This window comes from Triturus cristatus, chromosome 4_2 (assembly GCF_964204655.1).
Source record: "Triturus cristatus chromosome 4_2, aTriCri1.1, whole genome shotgun sequence".
Classification (NCBI taxonomy): domain Eukaryota; kingdom Metazoa; phylum Chordata; class Amphibia; order Caudata; family Salamandridae; genus Triturus; species Triturus cristatus.
The window spans coordinates 552,785,872-552,813,661 of NC_140586.1; the positions used below are offsets into that span (position 1 = coordinate 552,785,872).

General features: G+C 49.8%; 1 protein-coding gene across 4 annotated transcripts in view; it reads left to right on the forward strand.

Annotated features, from left to right (window-relative positions):
• Positions 1–27,790, forward strand: part of BRDT (bromodomain testis associated) — a 1,895,586-nt gene that overhangs the window by 44,549 nt on the left and 1,823,247 nt on the right. Inside the window, exon 2 of one of the 4 annotated variants that reach the window (XM_085602175.1) lies at positions 8,895–8,952. The exons of the other annotated variants lie outside the window; for them this stretch is intronic. The gene's annotated coding sequence lies outside the window, so the exon portion shown is untranslated. The remainder of the gene's footprint in view (positions 1–8,894; positions 8,953–27,790) is intronic. 4 annotated transcript variants of the gene reach the window in all.

The following is a 27,790-nucleotide window of genomic DNA, read 5'->3' on the forward strand; positions in this document are numbered from 1 at the left end:
CTCTGCTCTAGCCTGAGAAGTTGGACAGTCAATCCTGGAGTGATTGCAGTGAGATTGGGTTTGTCAAGAACGGTCCAACTGAGCGAGTCTGCGCCGTGTTTCATGTAAAAAAAAAAAAAGTCTTGTAAATTTTGTGATCAGTTTAGCACACCTGATTGTGCTTTTGTGTTCAAGGATCCTTGTGCGCACCTTTCTAGTGGTCATCCCCACATATCTTAAGCCACAAGGGCAAGTAATGAGGTAGACCACCCTCTCGCTGTTGCAGTTAGTGTATTCTTGTAAGACCCAGGGTTTAGAGGTGCCTATGTCTATACTTTTGGTCACTTGTGTTGGTGCGCAAGCAGCAGAGGAACCGCAAGGGTAGTGGCTCTGGACATTGAGTAAGTTCCAGAGGGTGTTGGGTCTTGGTGTATTTGTAACAGGGGGTCTGGTGTGGATCAGAGTGTCTTTCAAATTCAAGACAGTGGTTTCTCAAGGGTCAGCTGTCCTTTATTCAAGATATTCCAATTGTGTAGTATGGACTTCTTAACTACATTAGATAGTGCGCTAAACCACCCCCCCCTTAACATTATGCATCCTATCACAAAAAAGTTCCCAGGTCCGTAATCTTCATTCAATGTTACTATGTCTGTTACAAAAGTAGAAACCCATTTGGGTGCTTATATATCCACAAGTATTTGCAATTCCTTGGACACTTCCTCCCTAGCATAGGAGCGTTCCACAGTCCAGGAACTTTAGGTTGAGCATTCCATGTTAACAATATTTTGTGTTTAAATATCAAAATATTTCCCAGTAGATTTGCCCACAATTTAAGGGAATTTCTTTGATAATGAGCACTAGTTTGTTCTCTATCGTCCATTACCAACACTCGCTCCCTACTATTGGGGTCTAACTCTATATGTAGATTTGTTAAAAGTGCAATATCTAACTCCCAAATTGTTTTTATGCTTTTACCTTTCAAAACAAATGTTGTATAATCCAAAATGTCAATTCTATGTCCGGACCGGAGGCTTCGGATTATGCTTATTATCCCTCTTCGCTTTATTATTACAAAAACACAGCAGCCAGAGATCTCTCAGAAATTAATGAACCATAAAATACAGAAAAAACTACAACTCCCTACAACCAGGGAGGCATTCAGGTACGTAGTCCATCAACTGTTTCCATTAACCACAATACAAAGTCCTATGTCTGTCTCCTCCCTTCGCAGCCAGTTAAGTAATCTATTTGTTTTCTGTATACTGTCAGCTGTAACTTGTGCAATTTCTCTCGTTTTCTGTAAAGTCGTCATTCATATTGCAGCGCTGTGTTTTGTGGATGCTGAACGCTTGCTATTTTTCTTTCAGAGCCCCAAGCCGGCCGCGGGAACGCTCGTCGCTCCTTACGCGGCCGGCTCCCCTGCTGGTGCGGCGCCAGCTGCGGCCGCTAGAGGGACTCGCTCGTCTCGTTGCTCTCGCGCCGCGGCTCCTCAGATGAGGAGCGCGCCACGAGAGGAACGAACGCCGAGCCTTGTCCCCCGTTCTGCCTCACCTGAACGTCCGTGAATCGGATTGTATTTCTGCCTCATATTTGCATGAAAGCCCCGGCGGGGGTCCGTATTGCGGGTTTTTCACCCGCGGTGAACGCGCTTGATAGCGCTGTATTTTGCACCTTGTTTGGCCTATATTTCCTCACGCTTTTAGCGAGCAAATATCTCTGGGCATTAAAACTGCTGTGACGGACTCGCTGGGAGGCAGTCACCCGGTCAGGTTCTTTTCCGTGAGGGTTAAAGCACGTTGCTGGTTTGGTGCAGACCGATCTGTGGTCCTTTGGGCTTCCTAAATTCTGTGCAGCCTCAGGCCTGCTCCCAGTTACCTGCATGTGTGTTTCTGTGGGATGTGCACTTCCCAGGCTCATTGAGTAGTGGTATTACCGCTCTTGTTACTTACCTTGTCACTATGACTGATCAGGCAGAGTATTATGAGGAGGAGGTCCAAGAGTACCTACCTTACGACGAAGACTTCTTTAACGCTGTAGATTCTTCAATTTATAGAGTGGTTAACGAAGTGGTTGGTCCTATGGAGCAGCGCCTCTCCGACAGGATAGTTCAGGAGTGCAACAGGTTGGCCGCGCCGGCTCCCGGTGATAGTCATGAGGAGCCCCCCCCCCCCCCCCAAAACAGGGGACGGTGTGGACACCTTTGTGCGCCTTAAGACGCGTTTTTAGCTAAAGCGGCATCCGCCGTCCCTGTCCCTCCATCAGAGGGAGCTCCCCAGGATATTCCGGATCCTCCGTCCCCTGCCACGGATAACGACACTCAAGGGGATACCGACGAAGAGGCAGGGTCCTCTCATCCCTGGCGTCCAACACCTACCCCCTCTTCGGCGGCACCTGAGGAAGATGCGGATATGCTTAACCCCGATGATACTATGCATCCCCGGTCGTTGGCCTGGGTGCCGGGTGATAAGGTTGCCCGCATTTTTGCGAATCGCCTCCGCAAGCCTCTTGAGAAGGAGGCGTGGAGTTGAGAGCAGAGTGTCCGAGACCCTCTCTGGCCGATAAGATTGCGTTTACGCCGGAGTTGGTGCCTAAAATGGCCACTTTTTTGGCGAAATATGTAAAGGACCCTAGGAAGGGTATAGATAGGTCCTGGCGGTCCTATCAGGACAAGCTCCTCGACGCCATCGGCCCAATGGCCAAAATCTTGGACATGGCGGAGGAGGCTAAAGTGTCAGGTTCGGCCATTTCACCAGAAGTCCTAGCAAACTGGGCCCAGCGGGCCATCATTTTTATGGTCAACGCGAATTGCGCTCTTTCAACCGAGCGTCGCCGCTCGTTGTTGATTAAATTATATCCCAAGCTTGGGGACCTGGCTTCTTCTGCTGAGGCAGGGGCAGTGGCTCAAGGGGGCCTGTTTGGTGAACCATTCATTAAAGAACTAGGGAAATTTGTCTCTACGTATACTTCATTGGACAAGGCCCAATCCAGTATTAAAAGGGTTTTTACCCAGCGGGTTTTCCGCGGGGCCGGTCGAGGCAGGGGCCGCTCGTCCGGCTGCGGATTCCACAAAACCCCCCAATGGGACAAGGCTCTGGCCGCGGTCAATATAATTCAACCGCGAACTACAACAACTTCTATCCAACGAGAGGACAGCATTTCAGAGGCCGTGGAGGTTTCAAGTCCAACTCTGGCGGCGGAGGTTCAAACGGTAAGTGTCCTTCACGCAGAACAGAGTCGCATAGGGGGGCGACTGGCGTGCTTTCAAAGCGCTTGGGCAGCGTTAACCTCCGATGCATGGGTTCTCCAAACCGTTCAGGGTTTTCATGTAGATTTTTTTTTAGACAACCCTCGACAAGAGACGCGGCCTCGTCCGCTAGTTTTCAACCCACAGGAAGCACAGTTGATCGACAAGGAGGTCTCTGAGTTGCTCCGCAAAGGAGCCATTTGTCGCTCAACTTTTCACCCCCACGGTTTTCTCAGCAATATATTTCTGGTGGACAAAGCCGACGGGGGTCGTCGACCCGTTATCAACCTCAAGGAATTCAACGCTTTGATTAGTGTACCGCCATTTCAAGATGGAAGGTATCCATCTGCTGGGCGATGTTCTGCTGCCATCCGATTGGATGGCGCGCTTGGATTTGAAGGATGCCGATCTGGCGGTTCCTACAGTTTTGTTGGAAGGGCCTGGTGTACGAGTTCACCGCCCTTCCATTTAGACTTTCCTCGGCTCCATGGTGCTTCACCAAGGTGCTGCACCCTGCAGTGGAGTTCCTTCCAGCGCGGGGCATTCGCATGATCGTCTATTTAGACGCCCTTCTTCTTATGGCTCGTGTCCCCAAACCCTGTTGCGGCCACTCCAACAGACGGTGTCCCTTTTGCAGGATCTGGGTTTTATCAACGCGGTGAAGTTGATACTCAAACCTTCCCAGTCGGTCACAGTCCTTGGGTTTGTGGTGGACTCCGTTCAAGCGACTCTGAGTCTTCCGTCGCGGAAGATGGCGAAGATTCGCCACTAGCTATGCCGGACTGTTTCCAGGCCGACTACCTCTTTGCGACACTTGGCCAGACTCGTGGGCCTTCTGTCGTCTTCGATCCAAGCGATCTTTCCAGGACCCTTGCACTATCGTGCCCTTCAGCATCTCAAGGCATATCATTTCAGGAGAGGTCGGTCGTACGATCATGCGGTTCCTCTTTCAGCGGAGGCCAGGGACTAGATTGCATGGTGGTTATCCCATATGGAAGCGTGGAACGAACGGTCGTGCAATTTTCGGCTCTGTTCCAGATTTGGTCATCGAGTCCGACGCCAGCAGATCGTGCTGGGGCGCTCAGTGCGGGGATTTTTCCACCGGAGGAGTTTGGTCTCTAGACAAGCAGGATTTTCATATCATTTGTTTAGAACTACTAGCGGGTTCTTTCGCGGTGCGCTGTTGGACCAAGGACAGAGTGCAGTCTTGCGTCCTATTGAAAATGGACAACATCTCCGCAGTTCGGTATGTCAATCGGTTGGGAGGCCCCCGTTCCCGGGCGTTGGCCAATCTAGCGAAAGACTTTTGTGGCTTCTGCCTGGATCACCATATATTGGTGACGGCAGAGTATCTCCCGGGCTAGAACAATCTGGTCGCGGACTGGCACTTGAGACATCTCTACGATTCGCGCCTGTGGAAGCTGGACCCTCTGATTTTCTGGTAGTTGAACAATCTTTGGGGACCGGTTTCAGCGGATCTCTTTGCCTCACACCTGGACAACCAGGTTCCGAGGTTCTTCAGTTGGAGACAGGATCCGATGGCTCTTGCCATGGATGCCTTCCTTCAAGACTGGAGTGCGGAACGAGGCTATGCGTTTCCACAGTTTTCAATGATAACGAGGGCAGCGGCTCAGATCCGCCGGCAGAGTGCAGCGGTAACCCTGGTAACTCCCCTTCGGAGGTCTCCAGTTTGATTTCCGGTTCTTCTGGAACTTTCCTGGTATTCTCCAATCCTTCCTCCACCCCTCTCCCCCCCTCCCTGTATCCTCAGCTTCTTCTGAACCCGGTCTCAGATCCTCATCTAGTCACACAAGTTACGCTCCGACTAATGGTGTGGCGGCTTTCAGGCGATGGTGGTCGTTGCCGGGTCTTTCGGGACAGGCTTAGGCCCTACTGTCAAAGGCTTGGGCAGATAGCACCACGAAGCCCTACCGGTCTGCGTAGGCACGATGGGTTCGTTGGTGTCTTCGACGGAGTCTCGATCCCGTGGTCGCAGGAGTCGTTCCCCCCCCCCCCTCTTGAACTTCTTTGCCGATTCGACGTCGGAAGGTTTAGCGTATCGCTCCATTAACGCGATCAGATCCGCAATTTCATCCAGTCACGTTCCTCTTTGGAACGTGACCGGCTGAATCTGTTTCTTTCCTGGCAACCCAATAGATGCTTTGCATACAAGCGATCTAAGAACATTAAGGATATGCTCATACGCACAAGGCCTAAACCCGAGATCAAGTCCCTACAACGCACACTCTGGCAACTACCACCTGTGAAGGGACACCACCCTTGTGGCACATGCAGTGCTTGCACCTTCACTTCAGTACATCGGACAGTCACACTGAATAGCACTTTTGTTTGGGAATTGAGAACCCACACAAATTGTAACACACCAAACTGTATTTACCTACTTATCTGTCCTTGCGGTCTCTACTACGTGGGGATGACAACACGCCCCATCAAACTGCGCATTTCTGAGCATCTCAGCAGTTTCCGGTGCCACAAAAATAACACCAAACTTTATGCTCATTTTCACGAGAAGAGACACTCACCGGACTCGGTGAAATGGCTTATTTTAGAAGCCAATCCCCTTCTTACTAAATCGAGCCTTTTCGCAAGGGAACAGAGATGGATACACCGTTTATCCTCTGATACTGGGGGACTCAACGACGATATCCCGTGGAGCTCGATCAGAACCTGAGCAATTCTACACTATACCAGGAGCATGACCCCCCCTGTTGGTTGAGACTTCAGTCCCAACATGAGACCTTCACTACAGTATATTGGCATACATTCCCAGACACGATATATACCACCCACATTGCCCTCCGAGTGGTACCATCAAAACTCACACTGAGTGCTTCAAAAATAGCCATCTGTCTACTGGTTTTCCCAGCTAATACGCTACTGTGACTATGAAGTTAGTGTTCAACCCTCCGTTTTAAGATGGCCGCCACATTTACAATCTTTCCTGGTCTACTGGCTGAGATCACACACCAATCTATGATGGCCGCCATTCTACCACAGTCCCACCTCCACCTCCACCCCCGCCCATAGTCACCGGACTTCGACTTCCTCTTTTTAAGCACACCTCCCTGAGGCACGAGTCACCTTCCGGACTCGGTGGAGAGGGTAGGTCAATACGGCGGACATGAGCGGCACGCAATGTAAGTAGATTTACGCTCTATCACATTGCCGCTAACTTTAAGGTTCACCTTTTCAGGGACCTGCTTTCCCCTCTTATTCCCCCTAGTAGTTAACTTGGGAACGCCAGGCACACTTAGGTCCTCGACTGGTAACTGACGCTTCTTTTTGAATATACTCTTATTCATCCCAGTCGCACCGATCGGTCTCCTTCGGTGACCGTTCTTACTAACTTGCGGCGGCTTAGCTCCTTCCGCTTATCATGGTAGGGGTTTACAGGACATGCCCCCGGGCTTTTGTAACACCGGCCTCCACCCATCCAATAATCCTCTGCATAGGATGACTGCACGCACAGCTCAGACCACATATAAACATGAAGGCTCTCCAGCAGACTGCCTTTCACGCAGTTTACTCTCCTTATCCACGGACATCAAGTCACAACACTTTATGCCTACAACCTTGGAATTGTGTTGTTTCTTTATTTATTTATTTATGTATTTATCTATGTGATGCAATCGATACACTTTATAGGTTGACTGCCTTTATATCTCCATTGTCACCTCAATGTATATATATTTCCTACATCTAAAGGATAAGCTTGCCATTACATTAATACATTAGACCACAACTGTACTGCCTTACTTAGTGCCTGCTCTTAATTGTTGTTTTACCCATATCATTCTTTGGTCTCGTGCGCAGTTCTACTTTATGAGAGATTCTAGCTCCATGTACACCCACCGAGTACTGCTGCTGTCTAAACTGTTACCGAATAGGGTAAGTCCGTTCCCGCGTATTCCCTACTGCATTTTTAAATCGTCCACACAGGTGAATAGCCACTTCTAGTTCACCTTTGGGACACATCACGAATGTATTTGTTGAGTTGCTAAAAATATTTCTTTTGGCTTTAGGAAACCACCACAGTTTTTACCTTTAGCATGGTTGAAGAGTCACCTATTGGCTATATTTTTCTGTACCAATGTGTCAACGGTGTTCTACTCTAACTGGCATCATTTCCTTTACAGGTAATACCAGACACTGACAGGTACTTCAATAGTAGTCATCATCTGGTGTGACACGACCCAGTTCAGAATACTGTTATTATTAGTTTTACTGTTTTGTAGATAGTGTTTTTTTTCTTAGGTCCTGAAGAATCGCGAGTACACACACTCATAGCGAGAAACATGTTGACCATCTTTTAGTTCACTCACACATGAGACATTATACTCCGTTGAGTGCCACTTTTTCACGTTTTTAATCAGGGAAGAAGGCCCCAAGAATAAAATTGATTCCCAGCTGGCACTTTAACCCTGTTTTATATCACATAGTCACATCTACACCACTTAGGCCCCCTCACCCGCACTTCACCATACGGCTGTCGGATTGAAGATCTCCGACAAAGTGCCCCTTATAAAGGGAGCCCGTCGGGCATTGCACCGCCGGCCCGACGAGGAGCTAGCCCATATGATGAAGCATGACACCTGCAAGGGTGTGTGAGGGCATTATTATCCGACAAATGGATTACCAATTTCCAATACAAAGTGGATACAATTGGTTCTAGCCTTTCACCTGACTCTTCTCCCCTCTTTCCACTTTGAGGAACAGCGGAAACTACCTTTTTGAGCTTGTATACCCTAGGGGCATCTACTTCTGCTGGACCTCCCGCTCCCCTGAGAACGGAAATAGCCCCATTGTGTCCCTCTTTTTTGGAATTCAACCCAATAGATATGTCTTTGAAAGAATTATCTTCCAAGCTTTCTATGCTTTTGTGCTCCTGCAGGAGAGTTTCAGATGTTCGCGCTTTGAACATCTCGGCGTGGACTTTTTTCCCCGGACGGGTTTGTTTTTACGATAGGTAGCCGGACTAAATCTCATACAAGATCGATTTCGGACCCAGCTTTTCGGGACTCTCTGAAATTGTGTTGTGGAATGTCTGAAGGCGTACGAGGATTTAACTCAGGAACTCTGCCCTCTGGGCGAGCAACAACTCTTGATAGCTCTCAGGAAACCACACAAGGCGGTCTCTTCTCCCAGCATAGCTAGGTGGGTACGGTGGGTTATGCAAGAGGCTGGAATTGACACTAAGCAGTTTGGTGCCCACTCTACAAGAGGCGCTATGGCCTCAAAGGCTTTTGCGCTGGGAGCGCGTCTGGAGGATTTAATGCATGCAGCGGACTGGTCTTCGGACTCTACTTTCAAGAGGTTTTATTTTAAAATGGTATTGAATGTCGCACGGTTAGTGGTAAGTAAGCTTTGGACTAGCATAATCCGAAGCCTCCGGTCCTGACATAGAATCGGAATTTGCCTAGTATCATGATGGTAAGTTCCAATTCTATTAAGGACACGGAGGCGAGGATTATCCTTCCCGAGGCACTATGGTGTGAACCCACCCGTATGGTAGTAAGTAACCAGTTTTCTTATTGGTGGTAATGCTCAGTCTTTTTGCTTGCCTGTATTAAAGTTCTTGTACTATGTTTGCTGCTGTATCGCATATTCTGGCGATATTACCGAACACTTAGCTCGGTTTTGGTTCTTTCAGGGAATGATGGATCTAAACGGGACCAGTGATGGAGTGGCGTGACTTGCGCGAAGAAAGAGTAAGGGGGGAGACAGACATAGGACTTTGTATTGTGGTTAATGGAAACAGTTGATGGACTACGTACCTGAATGCCTCCCTGGTTGTAGGGAGTTGTAGTTTTTTCTGTATTTTATGGTTCATTGATTTCTGTGAGATCTCTCTGGCTGCTGTGTTTTTGTAATAATAAAGCGAAGAGAGATAATAAGCATAATCCTCACCTCCGTGTTCTTAATAAAATTGGAACTTGCCGTCATGATACTAGGCAAATTCCGATTCTTCACCAGATTACCCTTCTGGGTGTATGTGTGACTTGAGAAGTCTCATCTATTCGTTTCACAATTTGTTTCCTTTCAAACCTTTTTTATTATTAATGGTAAAAGGTGTGCCAGAATCGGCATACACTGTCACACCATCAAATGTGACAACACATTCTAGTTTATTTTTTAGTCCTTTTCTATTGCCTATGTGTATTCAGTTACTTCAGCCCTTCATCGACAGCCATCAGAGTTCCTTTTATCCTTATCGCTTCCACATTCTGTTTCTCTTTCATCATCAACACACAACAGCATTTTTCCCTTTTTTATCTACACACTTTCACGAAGTGTCCTATAGCGCAACATATGTTTTTCTTAGCTGGGTGGTACCTATTAAAAACTAGATGATCCAGCCTATCACAACAATAACATTTTGGATTTTTGTTTTCTACTTTCTGTCTTTTTATAACAGTATGTCACCTGACTAGCAACAGCATCCCTTACTCTACCGACTACTGAACTTCCATCTTGCACCCTCTTTTTTTTTTTTTCCCCCGGTAGCATATCTTTTAGACATTTCTGTTTTCCGATCAAAGGTAACAATATCTTCAAGAAAGAGCATCACTCTTGACCCACAGCCTATATTTGAATGACCAAATTACTGCCATGCATCAACACGTGATTTCTGATAAAAATAATCCTGTAACCCTCCAAATTTACAACCAATTGCTAATATTTTAAGGGCACTTAAATAATTTCCACTTGTTTCAACCTTCCTCCACCTTCTTCGAAAGAATTTTAATTTGATGGCAAAGTATGTATCCAAATTTACTAATGCAGCAGAAAAGGTAGTTGTCACCTGAAACCCCATCGTCTTCTTTCCATTCCAACCAAATCTGAGGTTCTTCACCACTAGGCTAAACTACCTTTTGTGGGTCGATAGTAAAACTCCGGTTACTTACTGCTTCTGGTGAAATTGTCTAGTGTCATTACTTCACCTAACAGAATTTGCCCACTGTCTTTTCATCACCACCAACTCTTGTTAAATATTAATATAGAATACATAAGATTCCAATCCAGCATATATGGAAAATACTCCACCACCCAGCTGTGTACTCCTTAGTAAAATGTTTTTACAAAACATACTAGCTCTACCGCACAGTAAAATAAATGTATGACACCTTGGTGGCATCCAGTGCTAAAATACTTTGCAAAGGCACACAGATCAAGCTCCCTTCTTACTAAAGACGTAAAGCTGATGATGTATTAGTTCCTTGCTTCTGCACAGCATGGAAAATGCTGTTGCTCTTGCATCTGTTTAGATACCTATCAGAATCCTCTTTGTAACATAGTAGAACAGAAATCAGCCAATTTCAATAATCTAGAAAATGTTATGCGCTGATGTGGATCATCAGTACGCAAATCACTGGAAGTGTATCTCTAAACTCTCTGCTGATGGATATCAGGACCTCCAGTCTTGAGAAATGGTATTGTTCAGCATACGTTGGTTTGCTCAGCGGCTACCTAGAATAAATTCTCTTGTTCGATAGTGGCACCAAAAGTGTTTGGACTCTTATTGGCTAATCGAGGCTTGAAGAGTGTGAGGGGGTGTACATACTGATGTTCTTAAAGGAGTTGTAATGCTTTTACTATTGGGGTCTAGCTCCCGAGAACATGGCTTCATTCTCTATGGTGCAAGAGAAATTAACTGGTAATAGAAATAGTATATATGGTAAAAATAGTGACTTTTCTACGAAAGTGCAGCTGCTAGTGCAACCCAGTCCCACATATTTCAAATCTATTAGTGTTCTCTTTAATGAACTGCAGTTTGTCAAGGCACTCGTTAGCAAACCATATTGCCAAAGAGCCTCCTTATGTTAATCAGCATGCGGGTATATTTCAGACTTTGATCTCTGGTGCAATAGGTCAGATGGAAGCTGCCTAAACATCAATGCTAACATTGAGAGAGTTCACTATCAGAATGATCATGAGCCAGACTGAGGTTGGATATGGTGATGGCCTACAGCACAAAAAAAACCTCCGATTTGCTCTACCAATCCTGTGTACTATGATGTTTTATTAATGGGCCCTGTGGTAATGGGAGAGAAAATGACATATTGGTGGTGATAGTACCCCTGTTAATCGGCCACCACCAAGTGTGATATCATAAGCGTTGAAGCTACTCCATTTGCTGTTTCTGAATGCGTTTGGAGACCAATTCTCCATGTTTAAATTAACCTAGGCAGTTTAGAAGTTGAGATTTTACAACCCCTTACAGTGCAGTTGCTTTGCAATTTGTAGTAGATGAAAAGTCTGATACGCCACATAATTTCTTGCAGAAAATAATGCCCCACACTAGCGACTACTCTACAGAGCAGAGATTACCAGTCAGTTGAAGGTGCTAAAAAGCATAACAGTCTTGAGATGGAGTGGGGAATAAGTGTCAACAGTGCAAAAATAAACACAGGCCTCGAAAAATCTACTCACAATGGCGAGTCAGATTTCATCAGGTCAAGCTATTTTTATCGCATACTGGTCCGTCCTGGTGAGTAAATATAATCTGGATAGAAACGGGTGTTGTTCAGAAAGTAAATGAGCAATAAAGATGCTTTTAAATCTTGTTTTATCTTGAAACATTTGCTGCACGTAATCCGCAGTCCAGAACTGCCGCTGACCGTGGCCCCCGTAGGGGGCCACTAGAGCGGTCGGCGCCCTAGTGTCGCCTGGGCACTGGTCACCCCTCCCTGCCCCCCCCCCCCCCCCTCCTGGGGGGCAGGGACGCCGGCCGGTGTCCCCCTCCTCTTTCCTGCCCGGAAGTGACGCGACAGGCGTCACTTCCGGGGCTCCTCAGGGCGTAGGGGGAGGCTATATAGCCCTCCCCCACCGTGCTGGCGACCTCTTGTCGCCTTGCTCGCCGCATGGAGAGGCCGTGTGTCGTCCCGTCGGAGCGTCGTCCTTAGGCGTGATGGTACTTTGGCGTCGTTGCGCGACATCGCTCACGGTGAGTGCGGCAATAACACCCCCCCCGCCCCTGCCCCGTCCCAGGGCAGCCCAAAGTTGTCGGCGGACTGTGGCGGCTCAGTGGGCTAATGCACCCACTCCGGGCACCTGTGTGTGACCTCATGGCCAGAGGTTCGAATCCGGACAGACCCACTCATCCTTTCAGGTGCCATGGTACGGCCAGCCTGGGTGGGGTGTGAGCTTGTTGCAGGCACGAGTGGCGGGGCTGCCGGCATTTTACCGGTGCGATGCGAGTGATCCTCCTTGTGATCCTAGGGCAGTGAGGGGCTGGACGTGCCTTGCCACGATCTGCCATGGACACACCGTCTAGTCTGGCGTCGTGCTGGTTTCCCGTCATGCAGTATGGCAACCATCAGCGGAGGATGAGCAGGTTTGTGGTTTTGTATTCACTGTGGCCTAATGGTTAAGGTCTGAGACTCTGATTCTCAAGGTTACAAGTCCGATTCCCATTGATTCTGTGCAGTCAGATCTCTATTAAGTATGTAGTACCCCACAGAATAAAAACTCTTCTCATTATATATGTTGGATTTTCGGTTTGCAAGTTATATAGCTGTTTTGCCGGCAGTGAGCCGTTGCCTGCTTTGCGGTGTGCGAGGGGATAGCCCGTGGCCAGTTGGGGCAATTTGTAACATAGTCTTGTGCCCCCCCCCCCCCCCCCCCCCCCCTTTTTTTATTGGCAAGCGAGGGCGTTTGTCTTCGGTTTTATGATGAAGGAGAGTGTAACGTACTTTGACTCCCCTAGTTAGGCGGATGCACGCCAGTTAGATTTGCCCCGGGGTTATGCGTTCAACCTCAGACAGCCTCCCAAGCTTCTGCTTTCCCTAGCCTTTGCCACAAATGTAGCCCCGCCTGGTGCGCCGCCTGTGGGGGCGGAATGGATCCTCGATGGGCTGCTGAGCGTCACTGGGATGGCGCCGGGGCCTCCTCGCCTAGGCACGCAGCTGGTTGCGGTGCGGCTCGGACCTCGGGTGTTTGGGTACACGGTACCAAGTGGCGGTTGACACGTGTGGCAAATTTGGGGGGCAGAGGGTACCTTTGGGGCCTTAACTCGCCCAAGAGAAATTTTGGCACGGGTGAGCCAGGCCTGCCAGTTGTGTGCGGGGCGGGTTTGGCTGTGAAAGTTGATGCGAAGGGCCGGTTGAGCAGCCCTCGGTCTGGTGGCGTGTGGAGTGGGCATCGTGGTTCTACACCCTCTAGTCAGGCCGCTCATGCACCGCTCACGCATCGGGTCAGTGGTTGCCTTCGGCAGTGAGTTCTGCACCACCGTTTGCATGCCCCCTGTCTTGCGCTAGTTCGTCGTGGTGGGGCCCGGGCATCGCGCCCCCCCCTCACCTATAGTCAAGTAGAATAGGTGGCCTTAAGGCCGGTGCTGCAGACTTTGGGCGCTGGGGAATCTGGTTCGAGCCCCTGCGTTGGCTCAGCATCATGGATGAGGGGCTGTGCCTACCCAACAGGAATTTGTCCTTGGGGGGGGGGGGGGGGGGCAGGGGGGGGGGGGGATGTGGTCCGTCGGCGACGCTGTCGACTTTAGTGCTGGGAACCAGATTTCGAGCCTCGAGGTATAATCTTGTAATTCCGGGCAAAGCACGTAATCTCGCCGTGCCTGAATGGATGGGTACAGTAACTACGGCGCCCTTGTAAAGCGCTCCGACACCTTCCGGTCGAGTCTGCGCTGTTTACTATGCAAAAAAAAAAAAAAATCTGTGTGTATATCAAAACCCATTTTGTGTAACGCAACTGGTATCTTGCAGAGCGCCCCAATACCTTTGGGTCGAGCCTGCACTGTATATAACATTTTACCGCCTAGATCGGAAGGTGGGTTTTTGTTGCGTGGGGGACGGCATGGAGCCGACCCGCGATGTGGCCCTACACGGCCTGTGCGTCCCCTGGGTTCGTGGTTGCTCGCAGTGGCAGCCGCTTGGTAGTTGCGGCCTGTGTTTGTCCCACCTCCTTTTTGAACTGCAAACTGGGCGGTGATCTCATCACATGGCACTTGGATGCAGCGGGCGTCGGGTTAGCTGCGTTAAGTACGTGCTATTATTCCCCCCTGCGGTGTACCACGTGGCCCTGATCCAGTGGTTGCCCGGGGGAGGGTCTTTGGATTGTCCTGTGTGCCCTGGGACCCCTGGCGGTTATGCGACCGGGGGGGGGGGGGGGGTTATATCTTCAGGCCGAGGGGACGGCTAGGGCCACGCCATAGTGGACTGTTTGTCCCGTCGCATAGGCAATAAGAGCAACGCATGGGGAAGGCCCGCGGCACGAGGAGCCCAGGCTCAAGGGAGTGACCAATCAAGAAATTTAACTATGCTAAGGGCTGTAATGAGGGCGCTGGTGATTTATAATGCTAAGGCATCGCAGCCTGTTCGGGCACGTACGTAGGTTCTAGCGAGCATGTAAGTTGCCCTGTGCTGGTATTAGGGGGGGCCATGTGGGAGGTGATCCTTATTATAGCTTTAATAAGGTTGTGGCTCGGGACAAGCTTCTTGGGCACAAGTAGCTCATGAGTGAAATGGTTGAGATCCCATTGAACTTGAGGTGATTCACCACCCTTTGGGGTATGCTTGTTAGTAGGGTACTTTCTGGCGTGTTATCGCGGTGACCTTATTGATAAACGCAGTCCATTGCGGCGATTGATTACCCAGAGCATGATCAGTGTTGTGATCACCTAGACATGTGCACATTGGCGACCCTCCTCGACTCCTTTGTGCATTAGTCGGCAGTGTAGTGTTTAGGCTCCCACCACATGTAAGCGTTGCCGGCCCATCCCATTCCCTGCGTGCAGTTTCCACGCACATTGTGTAATTGGTTCAGCTGGGGATGTGACGTCCAGAATACACGCCACTGGATGCACCATGAGCTCTGCATGTCACAGATCACAGGACTCTGCACCCCGTTGTCTCTGTATTGTTCCCTTGGGAAGAGGTCCTTCCAATGCTGCTTCACGTCGATGGCGTGCTCAGGTTCTTGAAAATAACCCAACAGGGGTTGAGATACCACTTCTGATAGGTTTCAAAGGGGATTTTTGTTCTTGGGGCTAGTGTATACCTTAACCACACGTGCCCTTCCGATTCCCTAGATTCCCCTGCTTTGCGGCGCTCGATGGAAGCATGGCGCGTAGTTGGGGGGGGGGGGTGATATAGAGCAGCGGAGCCTCGTGGCGCGCAGGTTGTCTACAGGAAGCATGGTGTGCCCTGTCTTGGGTGGAGGTGCTACTGAGCATGCGGTGGCCTGCAGAAGGTGTGGTTGCGTTTTTTTTTGGCTGGCGCAGGCCACGAGCGCGAAGGTTTGCTGCGGGGTCCCTGTGTACTTCCCGAATATTTTGCTAATTGTAGAAATGTGTGTAATGTTGTTGTTTGGTTGCAAGGACTTGGTTGTGAGGTGGGACAGGGGGCCGTGACGTTGAAAAGGGGGCAGGTGATTAAGTGTATGGTCGCGTTCCAAGTTGGCGGTTACCGCGCTCGAGGTCCGCAGGTGACCGGTCAGGGGCCATTATTTTGCCGGGAGCACAAGGCCAGCTGGTTTGTATAGTTTTAAGTCCAAGGGGATGTCGACATGGTTGCGGAAGGGCCAAGGGGATCATTATAGGGCCACTGTAATTTGACTAAGTGAGTGCTGGTGCGCTGCCTGTGACTTAATTGCTCGCTGGCGCTTGGGACAGTCTGCCACGGGTTGGCACTGTCTGTCTATTGTAGAGATGACCCCGAAGGCATGGATTATTGCAATTGGCATTAAACTCACTGCTCCCAGCTGCCCAAGCCAACCTTTTAAATTTTGAGGGCTTGAAATAGGCTGAATTTTCACGTTTGCACGAGTACCCGGGTCCGTAGTTGTGGTGGTACTATTGAGGGGCAGCATGGCAGGAGCAAGGCGTGGTGCATAAGGAAGTGGCGCCGGACAGGAGTCCTGGCTTGTAGGGGCACAATTGTCAGGCGTTCCTTAGAACTGCCTGGCGGTATGTAGCGCGCGCGTATGCCGATCGTATTTTTGCGCTATGCTGGGCGTCACAATGTATGTCGCCGCGAACAGCCCTAGGTCAGAATTGTGTTTTACTCTGCCTTCAGTTTGCATTGCGGTACATCTGTCATGGTGGTTACCGGACAGGGTGCCCTGGGTGGGGCAAAGCAGCACACCAGTTTGGGGTTAATTATTGGTGCCCTAACCAAGTGCAATGCCAGGGGGCCATTAAGTGGAAAGACCACCCGGGGGGCAGTCTATAACAATTTGGCTGTAGGAATAGATTATTCATTCACTACCCCGATAGTGGGCATCGCTCCACCTTTCCCAGCAAGGTAGACGTAACCGGGTAGTTCTGTCACTTGACGTTGAGGAGCGTTTCTTTCAATGCCTTTCTCCATAGAACTAGTCTCGCCAACTTTGTTTCAGAGTTTGGAGGGTGCCTGTGTCTCAAAATCGATCAACATGTAAATGAGTATTGGTTGACTCGCTGTCCACTGTACAGGCTCTGGTATCCTATACGTGTCGTGTTCCATGACTCCAGCTTTGCGAGTATAGACTCCTGTGGAGTACCCCAGTCTCTGGTCTTCATTTAGTTAGCTGTGGTGGCTTCAGCTCCAAAGTTTTCATTTCCGGTAGGTACAGGGATAGCTCTTCTACAGCCAAGGTCACATTGGGATTACTTTGGAATCGGGTTGTGCGGTGTAAACCTCGGTGTCCTGCCGGCGCCCCTGTGGCATGCGCCGTGAGAAGACTTTCGTATTATTGCATTTAGTGAGTTTCCGCTGCTTGGCCTACTAGGTCCGTTGGACATCAGGAGTTAGGCATGTGGACCTTATAAATGTCTTTTACTGCATGTGCTGCTGTTGGAAAAGGGTAAAAGGGTTGTCGGTTTTGGCCGGGTACCGGCAAGCATGACTTCAGCTTTCTCCGCGACAAGGGTGCATTATCGGCCTAGAACCCCAGTATACTTCCCGGGGCTCTGCCCACACCTAGGAGGGCCAATATCACACAAAGCACAGGGGGAGAGGTCATATGACATCACAGGCTTGATCAGTGACATTACCAGGGTCTTCCCTGGTCCCGATTTAGACTAAAGTTATGGTCTGGCCCAGGGTTGGCAAAGGATAGTTATGATGTTCCTGCATGCACCGATCTCGCAGTACAACTAGGTAAAACATTTTGTCTCCAAGGCGGGGATTGTGCGCCACCACTCCGTTCCCAAAGGGCTCCCGCACCTTGATCACGTGTATGCGACCTGTCTGGCTGTTGCGGAAGTTGATTAGTGTGTTGGTTCATTCGCGGTTGAGCTCGCTATTCATCGAAGGGAGACGGTTGAGGAAGGTTCAACACGTTAGGGTGACAGTCCCACCAGGTCAGAATTGAAGCATCCGCAGTAGGCAACGCTGCAAAGCTAGAAGTTTGCTTCATCTTTCTTATACAACTAACAAGCATTGTTTAAGCCAAAGGCACTGGCATGTAGTGAGGCACGGTGTTTGGGTTTATACACGGAGGCAATGTCATGAGCTGCTAAACTACAGCCTGCCATGCCACCGGCTAACAGCCCAAGGGTGTGAGTTTGCGAGGTCTTGGGGCACAGCTAGGCCGCTGTCAGGCATTGGCAGAAGTACATACATCCTCCAGTTATTACCGGTCTGTGTTCCTCAACCCCTCACCTCAGACATTTAAGGTAACAGACCCCGGCTCTTCAGCAACATCGTGCCAGGGGGGCATGCGCGCTGCGTAAATGATGAGCTCCAACCATAAGGGTGCCAAGTAGCAAAACCAGTAGATCGGTTTAAGAGTTGTCTCTCTAGCCTTACAGCTGTGGTAAACCACTATCATTTAGAGGTGCGCCCAGGTGAGAATGGGGCGCTCCTTAAGGTTCGGATGACCACTCCGGTTTGTGGTACCTCCCAGCGGAACCACTGGTAGTGTACTGGAGCTAGCAGGAAACTGGGAACCTGGGATACTGACACTTGTACCTCGCTTGGTAGGGTTGCGGTCAGCCAACATAGTGTGCTGCCGTCCCAATAAGGGGGTAGCAGCGTGCCAACACAAGGGGACACTGTCAATAGAAGAATTGGCACGCCCAGTGTGTAACTAAAATTAAACGTCAACGGAGCAATTAACTTGTCACCGCTGGGGATGCCCTGGGCTGGCGGTGGGTAACCCCCCCCCCCCCCCTCCCCCCATGGACACCCTCTTAGCTGGGAGCATCCTTGGATGGGTAAAGTAGGACTTAGCCAATCAGTAGTGCTTGGAACATGCCGCAGGCAATGCGCACTGCTTAAATCAGACCGATTCTCTAAGCCAGTATGCCTGGGCGGTTTCTCCACGGAGTGAGCTGACCGGGCATAATTCCCATATGGAATAAGGGATACATGGCAAGGACGTGATAGTCCCTTGCCCATGGCCACACCCTTCAGTTATGAGCACTCCTGCACGTCAGGAATTAGCAAACAAAGGGACCATAGGTTAAATAGAATCCCCCTAGCCAGAATAGCCAGAGCAGCCAGGCGGGTGGGGGAGTCGTCCCAGCTAGCGGGCTGCTGTCCCATAGATGGGCACGCAGGTTTTCAGGCGCACTCAGTGCTAGGAGAACGACAGCTAGGTGAGATCAGCACATAAACTGGGCCTTGCGAGCCCGGACGTCGGCGGTCACCCCGCCCTGAGCTGGCTCGGGGCTGAGGCAAGAGAAGCAGTGGAACTTTCACGCATGGGGGTGAATTGCTCTTGGCACAACTCCCCAGGCCTGACGGGCCTCTGTATTCAGCAGACACTATCTGACCCAAGATAGCGTCAAGGGCTTGGGATATAGATGGGGCCATCGATAACCAGCAGGGATGGTTCTCTTGCACCTGGATTGCAGGAAGCCCCAGGCAGGAGAGGTAGCAGGTAAGACTATAGCTGCATTGGTGGGGGGCTCTGGCGGCGACGGTGGCCGCCTCCAGAGCTGTGGCAGAGTTACAGGGCGATCTGGAAGCAGGCCAGTACCAAGGGTACCTCTGCGCGGCTCCATAGGGGGTGCCAGAGCCAAATCCGAAGGAGCCTCATGGGAGGGTCCCGGAAGCCGTGTCGGCGCCCCGCTAGTCCTTCGGGCGGTTGTAGGCCGGGGGTTTGCCATGCTACGCTCCGACCAGGGAAGGGGCGTGAGTAGAAGTTACCAACGGTCACGTGATCCTGGAAGAGAATCACTTAGACGGCAGCATAGGCGGGGTTTGCCCCAGTGCTGCCCGCTCATCAGGCGGGCAGGCGGCCCAGTTGGTTGCCTGCCCTTGGATTGCCCGTAAGACAACCCACCTATTACATAACGATGTATGTAATAAACCTGCAGCATTTTGTACCCAATCAAACCGTCTGAGTGTGTGTTATTATTGGGTAATGTATTTTGTTGGAGGGGGGACTGAGGGGTGCCAATGGCGATACTAGGCAGGTGAAGAATAGCACGACTTGGCAGAATAAACGGCGCTCAACCTGGAGTCATGTCCGATCATAACCGAGCCACAAAGTTTGCTGGCCGATCTGACGAGCATTATCCTGTGGTATGGCCCAGCACATCAGAGAAAGGCCTCCTATTATATGCGTGTAGCTGGAAAGATACACAGACAAAGGACATTCCAGTGTCAGATACATTTGGCATAATTTGAAGATTAGCGGTAGGGTTGTAGGCCTTTTATGGTTACAAAATGATATAACTACCTTCCTATAAACCTCAGAAAATTGAGTATCATTTTGAATTCGGAAATTGGTATACAGTGCCTAATTTGAGCTGGTGACAGCCGGAGGTGGCCAGCCCTTCTCATGATCATTTTTCGGGGTGGGAGATTAGCGTGACGTGGGTATGTAGGTGACATATTTATTGCCTTTCTAAATAGGTCCCAATTTCTTGTCCAGTGACGTGTTTTGAAAGCTCCTTAGCTTGACAAGTCTGCTGCCTCTTGGCATCCTCTTTATTTAATCGCTGTTTTTGGTGATGTAAAGGGATGGGATAATGTTGTTGACCCCGAATGTCCATTCACGATGTTGGTAAAATGTAAGTACCGCAAGTGTGTAGTCTACATAGCTTTACTATTAAACCTTTTTTAATTGTGGCTAATGTATGCTGTTTGTCATGAAAATGTTCAACACTAGTCTGTTCGATTATAGCCTTTAATCAGCAGCTTGTTGTTTGAGCTAAACATTCACAAAGCTCATCTAATCTCACCTAAAACAGGCTTTGTCAGTCCCTGTTTCCTTGCAGTGTTATGATTTTCACATTCAAAATCAAAACTGAAACATCTCGATTTCAATTAGTTTTCATGTTGACTATTTCTGTGCACACAAACAAGACTGTGACAAATGCTTACATCGTCTCCAGGGTTTCGAAAAATGTGATCTAGATACCAGGAATAAATGCAGGCCATTGGCACTATTCGTAGACGTGCAAATTGCATATTAATGTGCATTTCACAGCAGTAATTGGGGCAATTACCCCGCAGAAATGTTTAAATATGTAGTGGATCTCAACTACGCGTAAATCATGGAAGGGCGGGTGCGCATCCTGGGCTGAAAGTCATTTGAAGCACACACTGCTTCTTCCTGCGCGTCGTTACGCTGAAGATTTCAAGGCGCATCTCGTCAGTTAACCTTAGTTAAAGAGTCTTGTTGCTTCTGCATCTTTCAAAAGCTTGACATCAATGCTTTGAGTGGTCCCGAGCACCTTAAGGTGGCGAGGTTTACAGTGCACATTACAGTATCACGAAGTTTCTAGCACTATAGTTAGGTTTGAGAAAACCGGTTTAAATTGCAGTTCCTTTTTAGGTCTCGGCTAGCGAAGGCTGCGCTTGCGCAGTCTCGCTCGCGAGATTTAATGACTTGGAGAAGAGGGGCTTGAACCTGCCTCTCTTCTCTCCTCTTCTCCATTGGCTGGCCTCTTAAATGCTGGTCAGCCATTGGAGAAGAGGTTTGTCTCTCCAGACAAGCCCCGTCCTTTTCGGATTCGGGGGCGTGTTTTTTCGATTCTTTCTCTCCTCTGGAATGTAAACATTCCAGCCAATGGCAAGAGGAGAGAGAGAAAGAAAAACACGCCCCCGAATCCGAAAACGCCACTGTTTCACCTCGGAGAAAGGCGGTGGTGTTCATGGCGTCATCCCCGTCCACCACGCTCCTTCGGCAGAGGAGTTCACGTTTCGCATCTGTGCAAGAGTTTCTACGTTTGCAATAGTATCACTGAAAGACTCGTATACAAGATCATAGACAAACAACGCATAAACACAGTGCTGACATATTAATGTCACACATAGTGAGTCCAAACCATGCTCTTGTTTGGCTGTCACTAGTTGGTCTTTCTTCATGGGCTATTTCGTTTCTCCTTTGTTCTTTGGATCATTTGTTCATCCCTCCTACTTCTTGCAGTACATTTGCTCTGCTTTATATCCGATACTTGCCCTTGTTTCTAGTTCTAATTCTGCCTTGCTGTTTGCAACACCTTTTCCCGGCTTCTTTTATTCTCCTAGTGCCCCACTTCCGTGTTGGCCTGTGCCACACTTCCCGTGTTATTCTTGCCCCTTTTCCGGTCTCTCCGCGTGCCACACTTCCTGTCCTTTTCTTGTCCTTACCTCATCCTCTTGTCCTACTTCCGACCACACCTGCACTCAACTTCCTGCCCCGCCCCTGTTCCCGCCCGCTGCCCGCATCCCATGTCCCAGCTAGGAGTCCAGCCATGCCGGGCTCTGGCCCGGAGCTGGGCGCCTCGCTGGTGGTGCTGGTGTGGCAGGAGGCGGGCCGGCGCTCGGGGCCAGACGGGCGCTTCTCGCTCGGCCTCTCTGGGGGCAGCCTGGTGCAGATGCTGAGCTGCGAGCTGCCGCGGACCCTCCAACCCTGTTCCAACTGGCTGCTGACTTACTGTGACGAGCGCAGGGTGCCCTTCGAGGACCCCGAGAGCACATATGGGCAGTATCGGGTGAGCGGACAGTACCAGGGCAGTAGTAGGATGCAGGGGTGAGGTAACAAAGCACCTGCTGAGCAAGGGATGCAGGGAGCAAGCATGGATGACTAGGATGAAAACAGGGCACACATACCGAGGATGCAGTAACAAGAACAGGGTGGACCAGGTAAGGGGTACTCGCTGGCTGCTCTGGGCGAGGTGTGTGTTTGTTAGAAAAAAATAAATCAAGTTTACAGTCTGCTGTCACCAACTCTTTTTAGCATAAATGCAAGCGCCATTTACTTGGGGATGTGGGTGCATTTCGTTTCTGAGGGACCTTTAGGTGCACCCTCTGGACAGCCCATGTCAAAACCTGGTAATATAATAACAATATTAGCTGCAAGAGTGAACAATAAATCGGCAGTCATTTTTGCGAAGTCTCCAAGATATTATTGAGGCTCGCGCGTGACACTGTGTTATGACCCTGTTGGTTATTATGAAATTATTGTCCTGTTCGGTCCTCCCCTTTGACCTGTAGCTGTGAAGTATTTTCCCTTGCGAGCTCGTGCTAACCACATGCCCATTCGAGTGGGAGGGTAGAACGGGTTAAGCACCGTCCTTTCTTGTATGTAGTGTCAGTTTAGGGTGTGTTTGCATGTTTTACTGCTATTCAAAAATTTGTTTCTGGCGAGATGCAGTTGTGCCGAGTTTTTGCTATGGTGATGTCTGGTGGACTAATGCGTCCACTGGGTGGCTCTGTGTGGGTGGGTGGCTTTTTTTGTTGGTGGCTGCCACAGCTCAGCCAACTTTAGTGAGAATCAACAGCATGCAACAGCTGATCTCCAAATTCCAACCTCAGCACTCCCTTCCTGCGCGAGTATTCATGCAGTTGATGGGCATGATGGCCTCCTGCATTTTCATAGTCCCACACGCGAGACTACATATGCGCCCGCTTCAGGAGTGCTTGGCACGTCAATGGAATCAGGCTCACGGGCAATTAAAAGACCTAGTGTTGGTGAGCGGTCGGGCATACAACTCTTTGCATTGGTGGAATCCACAAAACCTTTGCAAGGGCCGACCGTTCCAAGAGCCTGTTCCACAAATAGTACTGACAGCGGACGCCTCTCTCCAGGGATGGGGAGCTCATGTACTCAATTACACAGTGCAGGGACTATGGACGACGCAGCAAAAGAAGATGCACATCAACCTTCTGGAACTGATGGCAATCTTCCTAGCCATGAAGGCATTCAAAGTACACCTGTGCAACAAAGTCGTGTTGATCCGGACTGACAACATGACTGCCATGTACTACATACAGAAGCAGGGAGGAACACACTCTCCACAGTTGTCTCATCTGGCTCAGAGCATGTGGAAGTGGGCCATTCAAAGGAACATATTCCTCATGGCGGAACACCTCCCCGGCAAGGACAACCAGATGGCGGATCTGCTCAGCAGACACAGCCACCAGATGCACGAGTGGGAGCTACACCCATCAGTACTCCAACCGTACTTCCAGCAGTGGGGTCATCCAGAGATAGACCTATTCGCCACAAACGAAAACGCAAAATGCCAAAGCTTTGCCGCCAGGTTCCCACATCCACAGTCGCAGGGCAATGCGATATGGATGAACTGGTCTGGCAGATTTGCGTACGCTTTTCCCCCAGCGCCATTAATACTGCTGGTGGCACGCAAACTGCGACAGCACTCACTGACACTCATCCTAGTTGCTCCAACGTGGGCGCGCCAGCCATGGTACACCACCTTTCTGGAACTTTCCGAGGTGCCGCATCAAAGGCTGCGGATCAAACCCGCACTTTTAACGCAGAACCATGGCGAAATTCAGCACCCAGATCCGCAACAGCTGAACCTGGCAATCTGGCTCCTGAAGTCTTAGAGTTTGGCTACCTAAACCTGCCACCTGACTGTATGGAGATAATCAAGGAGGCCAGGAGACCCACTACCAGAGCTTGCTATGCAACTAAATGGAAGAGGTTTGTCATTTACTGCAACAACAATGACATTAACCCGCTAGACGCATCCATTCAGAACATAATCTGCTACCTCTTACACCTATACCGATGCAATCTGGCATACACCTCAATACGTATCCATTTAACAGCAATAGCAGCCTATCTCCAAAACAGGCAGCACCTCTCTTTATTCAGAGTGCCTGCCATCAAAGCCTTCTTGGAAGGACTTAAACGAGTAATTCCCCCAAGACACCCACCAGCACCGGTGTGGAACCTCAACTTGGTCCTCACCAGACTGATGGGTCCGCCCTTCGAACCTCTCCATTCATGTGAGATTCAATTCCTCACCTGGAAAGTGGCTTTCCTGGTTGCCATCACTTCCTTAAGGAGAGTTGGTGAACTCCAGGCACTAACCATTCAGGAGCCATTCATTCAGGTCCACACAAACAGGGTTGTCCTACGCACCAACCCCAAGTTCATGCCCAAAGTCATATCACAGTTCCACATTAATCAAACTATCAAACTGCCCGTTTTCTCCCCAAATCCGCAAAATGTCGCGGAAAGAATGCTCCATACACTAGATGTAAAGCGGGCTCTCATGTACTATATTGACAGGACAAAGGATTTTAGAAAAACTAAACAACTCTTCGTTGCCTTCTCTCCACAACACAAAGGCAACGCCATTTCCAAAGCAGGAATAGCCAGATGGATCGTTAAATGCATTCAGATTTGCTATCACAAAGCTAAACGCACATTAACGGTTCCCCCACGAGCCCACTCAACACGAAAGTTAGGGGCATCCATGGCTTTCCTAGGAAACATCCCTTTACACGAAATTTGTAGAGCAGCCACATGGTCCACTATACATACATTTACCAAACACTACTGCGTAGATGTACACTCAAGACATCAAGCAGCTGTAGGACAGGCTGTTCTCAAAACTCTCTTTCAGACTGCTGCAGCTGGCACTGGTAGCCGCCGCTAATAGGAGGTACTGCTATGTATTCTATGCACAGATATGAATTCAGCAGCCCACATGCCTCGAACCGAATATGCTACTTACCAGTATGCATCTGTTCTTGGCATGTAGGGCTGCTGACATTCATATCGCCCACCCTCCTCCCCGGCGCCTGTAGCAGCTGCAGCTCTCAGAATTACTATAAGCATGGTCATCACTTACTGTATCTACTCCATCACTGCCACAATGGCGAAAAACAATCTGAGGATGGAGGGGATGCCCATGCGCACTGTAGTCCAGGGGAGGAGCCACCTATCTCTTGATACTTCGAAGACTCTTCCAGGACAACAATGTGCAATCATCCGGACCCAACACTAGGCGGCGATCTATGCACAGATATGAATGTCAGCAGCCCTACATGCCAAGAACAGATGAATACTGGTAAGTAGCATATTCAATTTCCGTCATTTTACTTAATTGTCAGCCATGCCTAGGGCGTGGGAGTTACATTTACGTATACCAGTCCCCTCGGGCTCCTACAGCCCGCACACACTGTCCTCTCCAATGGAGGGCCAGGATGAAGGCACGAAGTACGCCTCTCCATGGCAGCGAGGGCGATTCGTTAGAACATCAGTGCATACTGATAAGTACATTTCGCAATCAGATCCAATTCTGGAGTTGTATCATATATCGTGTTATGGGTAAATAGATCAATGGGTGTGTTTTTTGTTGTTGATTTTTTTCTTTTATTGGGGGGGGTGGGGGGGGGGGAAGAGAATGTGAGGTTCCTGCCTAGTCTAGCGAGTACAATTGGGGTGGCATGTAAAGGCAGCGCGGTGTCAGCGACCAGGGGGCTCTTTAGGCATCAGGTCCTGCCTGGTGCGCTGGAGGCATCTGCAGCGTGGCCTGAGGGTGTGCGAGATTTCTTAGCATTTCGTCCCAAGACTGTGCAATGGGATACTTTCGCAACCCTGCCGTTTCTTCCCTGTGGAGGGTGGTACCCTCCGCCCGTGCCCAGACTTCAATTGATTTCACCCAGTGGGATCTCTCTGGTGGATCCTTGTGCTTCCACCTCTTAGTTATGAGGCGTTTCGCTATTATGAGGCCCAAGTCCCGAAACCTGGAGCCTGCCTTATTGACCTTGGTTCTCTTATAAAGCCCCAGAATGCAAACCTCCCACGTGGAGGGTATCTCAGTGCTCGTGCAGTTCGCTAGTTTTACCAATATCGTGCGCCAGTAGGGTAGAAGCAGGGGACAGGACCACAACATATGTAATAGATCAGCGCCTAGGAGATGACACCTCGGGCATTCGGATGTGTTGACATTGAAATATTTATAATTTTGTCTGGTGACAGGTACGGCCTATGTAAAATGTAAGTCTGTATTAGTTTGAATCGTGAGTTTCGCGGTATGTGCGTGGCACTAGCTATAACATGCTCCCACTCTTTACCCGTCCAGGGACGGCCCCTGTCTTCTGTCCAATGTGTGCGGAGTCTCTACAATGGTTTCGATACATGGATAAGTAGGGTTTGCACCAGCCAATGTATCACATGCGAGCCCTCCCCCATTACATGAGGTACTGTATAAACTGGTGTGTCGGCGGCTCGTCGGTCATGTCACCCCACTGTTGTGTGAATGTTCGCATAATGCGTACAAGAGAAACTGGCCCGCTGGCAATCCATTTTCTGCTGTCAGTGTAGCGAAAGGTAGTAGGGCACCGTCCACGTGCTGGTCTCCAATTGTCTCCACACCCACTGCAACCCAGGGCGTCAATGTCGTGTCTGTTATAGGCTCTCTGCCCCTGGGCGTCCCAAGAAGCGGTAGTTCCGGGGCGTATGGGAGTGTGTCTCTTGTGAGGTGAAGGCTTCTCCTAAAACACCTGTGAGCCAGCTCGACATGTATTTGTGTTGGGCGAGGGATTCTTCCTAGCGGGTGGAACAATCCACAGATCTGGTCCTGCGTCCAGACCGTGTCTCCGGTTGCCGTGTCCGCTAGATTCTTGCCACTGAGCCACTTCGCGACCCACTGTAATTGCGCCGCTAAATAATATAGTTCCAGGTGAGGGACTGCTAAGCCGCCACTTTCCGGGGGTGCATATAGTTTCTACAGCGCTATCCTAGGTCGCCCTGCGTTCCATATCAAGCCACGGAGCATCCCCGCTAATTCCCTGTATAGCTTCACTGGGACATACACCGGGAGATTCGCAAAATAATATAGTAACCTGGGTAGTACTATCATTTTGATTAAGGTGACACGGCCCATCACATTGAGTGGCAAGGACTTCCAGAACTTAATCTGTGCTCTGACGGAGGAGACGGCTCGGACCAGATTACCTTCCAGAATATCTGTCTGGGACCTGTAAATATATATTCCTAGGTATCTGAACGTGGTTGGATACCAATGGAGTAGAGTTCCGTTAATGATTATATCGGCTGCAGCTACGTCCTCAGAGTATGCACCTGATTTGGCCCAGTTTACCCTGAGACCCGATACTGCCTCAAATCTACAGAACAGTGCTGATCTCTCCGGTGGCACAGCATTAAGATCTCGTATATACAATAACAGGTCATCCGCATATAGGGACGCTGTATGTAGTCCGTCACTCAAGGGGATGCCCCATTCCGCGCCACCTTCTCGGAGGAGAGCCGCTAACGGTTCCATAGCCAGGAAAAAAAGCAGAGGGGACAGAGGGCATCCCTGTCTGGTCCCTCGCCTCAACCTGATTGCATCTGACAGGAGCTTTCCCGTGCGAGCCCGCACTGTGGGCCGTTGGTACAGCAATTGCACCAGTT